Below are 8,299 nucleotides of genomic sequence, written 5' to 3' on the forward strand. Positions count from 1 at the left end.
TTTCCTTCATTTAGACTTGTGGACAATGGCTGATGCTAGTGTGTCCAGTATCAATGATGATACTTCTCAGTCAAACACTGATACTACCAGTGATCCTTTATCCTCTAAGACAGAGACCGATCCATTCTTTACTGTACCCTAGTTTTTTTTATAGTTTTAATGATTGAAATGTAAACTACACGTCATTATCTCTCTCCATTTTGATTATATTCTCTTTAATTTTTTTCTTTTTCTTCATTTCTTTTTATGATTTTTTCCTCTTCCAGTGCTTACAGTTGTAAGATGATACAAGAGTATGAACTGTATTTTCGTGATCAATCAGGAAAGATCATTATTGATGCGTACAAGTTTAACGTCATCATCACTACTTATGAAGTTTTGCTATGTAAGCCACACCCACAATTAATTAATAATTACACCTTTACTTATACTAATTTTACTTGCATAATAATATTATACATGTACATGTTTTAAAACTAAGGATTAAAAATAAATTTAAAAATAAAAATTTAAATTTAAAAATAAAATTTAAAAATTTAGAAACTTTAATTTTCTCCTCTAAAAAATTTAGTTCAAAAATGTTAAGTTGACTGCACATGTACTACATGGAACTGTATTCAATATTAACATGTACATGTACATATACGTGCATCATGTATTTGTGTAATCTGTTTCAGCTGATAACAGTGAATTAAAGAGCATCCTATGGAGAGCAGTGATTATTGATGAGGCTCACAGACTGAAAAATAAAAACTGCAAAATGTTGGAAGGACTCAGAGAACTACACATGGTAAGTACATGTATGTAGTACTTGTGCATGTACTGTATATCCTTAAATAGAAGCCGGATGCGAATAAACGCCATGGTAGCAAACTATAAATACGCAAATCTAGCCCGTAAACTTCTTAGTAGTCTTGAGTTGTAGATACTACCTTAAGTTCCTGAAGTCAAGTGCATGAGGTCACTGGTGCTAGTCTCAGTCTGGGTCAAAGTTTTTTATTTTTTTCGAGGTCCAAATACCATTTTAGGTAATAGATGCCCATGCTTTAATTTAAGGAAATACAGTACGTTGTACATTTCTATAATATAGTTGATTCCAGTCAAAATTAGATTTTTATGAATTTTTAAAGTTGCTAAACAATGTACTGTATAGCTGGAAAATTTGGTGGAGAATTAAATTTGGTGGATTGGCGCTTCAAAATAAAACCACCAATATTATAACCGCCAATAATAATTGCAATTATTATAGGCGGGTTAATTATACTAAAAATGGCAGTATTTTTCACTATTTCAGTCACAGAGACTGCCAAGGAGCAGCTTGAAGAAAAGCTGAGTGTGCTTTAAAAAAGACAAGATAGTAAACTGCCAAATTAAATGACCGCCAATATTATATTTAGGCAGTTTTGATGCAAAACCACCAAAGTTTTAGAACGCCAAATTTTCCGGCTATACGGTATTGCTAAAAATAAAAAGAAAAACTTCTCTATTTTTCATAATTTTTCCTGATGTATTATACTTGTTGTTATGTTGCGTTGAAAGTTTGAGTGGATTTCAATCAAAATTGAATTTTTTTACAAATTTTGAAAGTTGCTCCAAAATCGGGTCAAAGTCCCTGTATTATTGTACAGTGATTTTAGCCAAATTTTGCCAAAAATAAAAAGATGAGAATTCTTAATTTTTATAATTTTTTCTAATGGATATACATGTTTTTTCGATCAAAATTGGATTTCTTACGAATTTTAAAAGTTGCTCCAAAATCGGGTCAAAGTCCCTGTACTACAGTACAGTGAATGGGGCCAAATTTTTGCCAAAAATAAAAAGGTGAGAATTCTCCATTTTAATAATTTTTCCTGATGCATATACATATACATGTACTTATATTGTATAGAAAGTTAGAACAGATTCCGATTAAATTTAGATTTCTTTAAAGTTACTCGAAAATGCACATGCACATACATACATGTATATTTGCATTAATCTGTACTTTTCTAATGTGCCTTTGTGCTGTTCTAGGAGCACAGGGTGTCATTGACTGGTACTCCTCTTCAGAACAGTGTGGATGAATTGTTTAGTTTATTGAATTTTCTGGAGCTATCACAGTTCCCCTCACTACAGTTATTCCTCCAGCAGTTTGGGGATCTTAAAACTGAAGAACAAGTTGAAGAATTACAAACTGTGAGGAACACACACACACTTTTTATTGCATGTCCTAATTTTACTGAGTCTAGTAGGTGATTTTAAAACTACTGACGCATACATGTACATGCACATGTAATCCTTAATACATGTACGTATACTTGCTAAAATTTATAGAGTCTGAAATACATATACATATACATGTACAATACATCAAATTAGTACACACAACTTTAATGCAAATTTCTACTTTTCAAAAATCTTATTCTTTAACTTTCTTTTCCTGTAATCTCTCTTTTTGAAACAACGTTCTCTATAAATGTGTACTTGTGTGTGCATGTGCATTACATGCTAAACTATTAATGAATTGTTTGATATTGGATCATTATTTTATGTACAATTCCTGTTCTAGGTTCTCAAGCCAATGATGCTTAGAAGACTCAAGGAAGACGTTGAGAAAAGTTTAGCACAAAAAGAAGAGACTATCATTGAGGTAAACACTTATTTACAATAATTTAAATGTGAATACATGTACTTGTGTACAGTACCTAGCAGACATGGTGCTACATGTACATGTATATTTTACATAATGTACATCAGACAGGATCTTTATCATGGTTAGATGCAAGTGTTGCACCTCATTATCAGAGCAAATGCATGCGCTTCTATGAAGTAAGATGGTACAGTGCCATCTACTGTATGTGTCTGTTTTGGTACTAGACAATTTAGCCTGCCATCCAAGTACTAGGGCCAGCAACACTCCTGCTCTAAGGATTTCTGTTTGTTTGTCTTTTATTGTTACACATAGTGTACATGCATGCTGGTCTAAAGCTGTTGTTAAGTCCTTATTAACTCTAGTGCACCTGCTGAAATGACTGTTTACTGTTACTGATTCATAAAGCCATTGTAGCATGGGTACCAAAACTAGAATCAACCTGTAATATGCTCATGCCTGTCAAGGGGAATGATTTAGTAGTGACATTGACTAGCAGTAGATCATGAATTAGGAAGTATTAGGAAGTTGTTTCACTGGTAGATTTCTAGATCAAATCACTCTTGCCAATTGGTATAAGTATGGTTTTGTCATTATATTTTCATACATGTCCAGGTTTACCGGCAACAGTCCTCAGGAATCTCATTGTCCTGTACCATAATGATTCTGAAGATGCATATCCTCCATCTTGTAACCTTCAGTCTCATTGTCCACAAAAGGGACTGTCCCAGGAATGTCCCACCTGTCCTATATACCATAAGCATATTATGCTGTCTGTCTTATCCCACTGTCCCCTTAGGACAAGAGGGACGGTCAAGAGGCTCCTTCAAGACTAGACCTAGGTAAGGATAAATATGGTGGACCATTCACAAAGGAAGAGGTAGAAGATGTGAAGACAGTATTTTGTATGCTATCATTATTCATTGGTTTTGTTGCACTTAATCTCAGTAATGACAATTATTGGTCTGCTGTTGATAATTTTACATTGCCAACTTGCTTAGCAGTAACAAACTCTCCATTTAATTTCTGTGCAGTCATTCTAATGTTAGTTTGTTTATTCTTTATCAGAGTTTGTTTCTACAAGTATATTCCCAGTATGCTGACTAGAATGAGTGTTGGTATCTTCCTTGCTTTCATTGCTACAGCTTCTAAAGTGATAATATTTGTGGTTGAAAGGTCTCATCCTGACATAAACAGTTATCTTATCATTCCAGAAACTATACGATCTTTTACTTTTATGCTATTGTATCCAGTACCACTGGAGTTTACAGTAGCTCAGTCTCCAGTACACATGAGAGGAGTGATGGTTGGATTGTGGTATGCTTCTTGGGGTCTTGGTTATCTCATTAGTACCATGTTGAAGTTTCCATTTGCTTGTGAGAGTCAATACATATGTACTAGTTTCTATTATTATATAACAAAGAGTGTACTAGTTCTTATCATACTGATAGTGTTTGTGATACTGGCTAAACATTACAAGTATCGTGTGAGAGAGAATGAAGTTAATATTGTTCAGATAGTTGATGATCATTATCAGAGGTATATAAATCAAAGGGAACAATTTGGTAGTGACATTGACAGTTTCAATCTCCTACAGTATGTAATAGTAAGGAAATTCAATAGTAGATGTGTCTCTGTAATTTATTTTTTTCAATGTTTTATAATCCTTTGTTCATTATGTATAGCATTTGTTAATACCGGTAGTTTAGTTCAATGAAGTGAAGAGATGTTACCTTTTCATTTTCAATGTACAATAGTCAAAATAAATTTAACTATACATGTACATGTGTATCTTCAACACTATTCAACTTTTAATTGTGTGTATTATTATAAGAATAATCATGGTGACTACAATTCAAGTTGTCAAAACACCCTTTCTCCATTTATCAACCATTACAATTGTTGATAATTTCAAAGGCCATATTTTTGTTGAGTTAATAAATTTAAAAGTGATATTTTCATCAATTTACTTTCTGAGCCACCAGAAATAAGGTCTTGTAGATGCAGTTTATAGTAAAAGTTAGTTCATCCTCAAATTGGGGTTGCAGTTATCCCTGTTCTTGTACTGCAATGTTTTGTAGTACTATAGTCACTGATATAGTGTTTGTGATACTGGCTAAAATTTTCAGATAGTTGATGATCATTATCATATATAAATCAAAGGGAACAATTTGGTAGTGACATTGACTAGTCATAATAGTGTGCTTTTGGGACTACAATAGCATTTGTTTATATTGAAAGTGAAATCATGTTATTTTGTCATTGTATAAACATATAATTTACTATATGCATTGAAGCTTTGAATAGTTTGTATTGTTATTCCAGAAATAGTTATGGTGACCTGTTTTGCTACTCAGCTAGCTAGGAAGAGGCAACCATTTATTTGTATTACTCCTTCAGCAGTCTTGGTTCTAGTATGGAACTATCTCATATATTCTTATTACATATTATTGAGTCGTTTTACTAGTGGATTTGCTACTGAAGTCACTCCTGCCACTTGGTATAAGTATGGTTTTTTTATTATAATTTGCTTTGGTTATTTCTTCTTTCCTTTTCTTGGTCTGTTAGCTGATGTATGGATTGGAAGATACAAAGCTATACTTATTGGTGTAGTATTGTGTTTTATAGCATGGATTATAATAGGAGTTGGATACATATTTGAAAGTTACTTAGTATCTAAGTCAGTTCAATGGAGCTGTTACAGTTTTGCTTATATTTTGCATTATTGTGGATTTTCCAGTTTCACTGCCAACATTATTCAGTATAACATTGATCAACTTGTTGGGGCTTCAGCTGATGAACTGAGTTCTGTCATATACTGGCATATACTATCTGAACCACTTGTTCTATTCCTTTTTTACCTTCTTCAATGCTTATTTTATAGTAGTAAGTATTTTATCACAATCACTTTCATAGCATCAGGTGTATCTGTATCTCTTGTACTGGTGTCTCATTCATTCTTCAAACACAAACTGGAGAACATATCACTCATCAAGAATCCCATCAAACTGATAGTTAGAGTATTGTGTTATGCCAGGAATCACAAGTATCCTGAGAATCGTAGTGCTCTGACCTACTGGGAGGAAGAGGCTCCTTCAAGACTAGACCTGGGTAAGGATAAATATGGTGGGCCATTCACAGAGGAAGAGGTAGAAGATGTGAAGACAGTTTTTCGTATGCTACCGTTATTCATAGGTGTTATTGCCTTTGTTCTTAGTGATGACTATTATTGGTCTGCCATTGGTAGTTTTACATTACCAACTTGCCTAGCAGTAACAGACTCTCCATATTATTTTTGTTCAGTCATTCTAATGTTACTTTATTTATTCTTTATCAGAGTTTGTTTCTACAAGTATATTCCCAGTATGCTGACTAGAATAAGTGTTGGTATCTTCCTTGCTTTTATTGTTACGGTTTCTAAAGTGATCATATTTGTCATTGAGAGGCCTCATCATTCTGACATAAACAACTTTGGTACACTGCTCTTTATTCCACAAACTATCCAAAGTCTTTCTTTTATATTATTGTATCCAGTATCACTGGAGTTTACAGTAGCTCAGTCTCCAGTACACATGAGAGGAGTGATGGTTGGATTGTGGTATGCTACTTCTTGGGGATTTGGTCTTTTTGGTAACACTATTCTAAAGTTTCCATTTTACTGTGGTGTTCAATACATATGTACCAGTTTCTATTATTATATAACAAAGAGTGTACTAGTTCTTATCATACTGATAGTGTTTGTGATACTGGCTAAACGTTACAAGTATCGTGTGAGAGAGAATGAAGTTAATATTGTTCAGATAGTTGATGATCATTACCAGAGATACATGGAACAGGAGGAACAATATAACAAAGAAATTTCTTTCCTTTGAAATGTGTACTTTGTTATAAATTTTGGACTGATTGTTGTTGTATTGTCTCAAAATATTTCATTTTGTCATAATATTATTTTTGTTTTTAATCATTTTTGTTTTTCAGTCTCCAAGGCTTAATCTTGTTGTTTGTGTGGGTTATGCATAAAACGTAAAGTTATACTGCACAATTCATAATCAAGATCTAACCATTTGTATCTGGTTAATGGGAGTGCTCACAATATTCACACAGATATCACTATATGACACTCAAAAAATGGGAGTTGATCAAAGTTTATAGAGAGTGAGATATATCCAGAAAGCTTTTCTTTAAAAATTGTAGTGTGCAGATTTGACTTTGTAGGCATGTGTGGTTCATTTAAGAGTTAATTCTTATATCTATGTAGCTATCAAGCTCTAATTATGTGATAGGTATTATATTTTAAATTCAATACCACTATGATCAAGAATGACAATTATTAAGTACTGCTTATTCTCAAACAGATTTTCATCTCAAAAGCCTATTAGTAACGTGGTAGCATTACTAAGTAGGATTCATAAACCTGGGAGTTCATTTTTGTATCAAAGAAATAGAAGGAGATTGATCAAGTAGAATTTCTTGCCCAAATTAATGATAGACCAGAGCTTCTATTTCTGAATGTATAGTTAACTAGTTTGGAATCAATTAGTAGCAGCATAATTGTAAAGAAGTCAGTGTTTATCATTTTACGATGCTTCTTCAACAATAATGACATGTATCTTTTTAGTGGTTTATTTGTCATGTGACTCATCCTATTATCACAAAAACACACTCACTTGCACTTTTAACTTTTAACCAATCACACCTGGCTATTATTTAAACAACGCAGCACCCAGCCTTGACCTTACATATGTTGTAAGGCTTGGGTTAATACATATGCCTTTTTATAAGTTTCCATTGACAGTGTATAGCTTTTTGATTTAGAGAGTTGATGTTATTTTCAGTTCACATTACTCTAGGGAAAACATTTAATTGATGTATTGAATTGTTTAAGTGGTAATACAATTACATAATTAATGCTGCATCTACAATAAAGATGGTGCCCTGTCAATTTAGCTAGGAAATGGCAACCATTCTTTCAAATAGCTCCTTCAGTGAGTGTACCTCAAAGTCCCAGTCACAAGTATGGATATATTATAGTCGTCAGCCTTGCTTTCTTTTCTTTTCCTTTATTTGGTCTGTTAGCTGATGTATGGATTGGAAGGTACAAAGCTATACTGATTGATATGTTATTGTGTTTTATGTCATGGATTATAATAGGAACTGTATATATATTAGAAAGTTATTTAGCATTGAAAGCAGTGTTATAGAGCTGTTATAGTATTGCTTATTTTATGCATTATTGTGATTTATCCAGTTTCACTGCTAACATAATTGATCAACTTGTTGGAGCTTCAGCTGATGAACTCAATTCTGTCATAATCTGGCATATACTATCTGAACCACTTGTGCACTTCCTCTTTTACCTTCTTCAATGTTTATTTTATAGTAGCAAGTATTTTATCATGATCACTTTCATATCATCAGGTGTATCTGTATCTCTTGTACTGGTGTCTCATTCATTCTTCAAACACAAACTGTAAAACGTATCACTGATTAAGAATCCCATCAAACTGATAGAGTATTGTGTTATGCCAGGAAGCACAAGTATCCTGAGAATCGTAGTGCTCTGACCTACTGGGAGGAAGAGGCTCCTTCAAGACCAGACCTGGGTAAGGATAAATATGGTGGACCATTCACAGAGGAAGAGGTAGAAGATGTGAAGACAGTATTTTGTAT

The sequence above is a fragment of the Amphimedon queenslandica genome, unplaced genomic scaffold (assembly GCF_000090795.2).
Source record: "Amphimedon queenslandica unplaced genomic scaffold, v1.1 AMPQUscaffold_12227, whole genome shotgun sequence".
NCBI lineage: Eukaryota > Metazoa > Porifera > Demospongiae > Haplosclerida > Niphatidae > Amphimedon > Amphimedon queenslandica.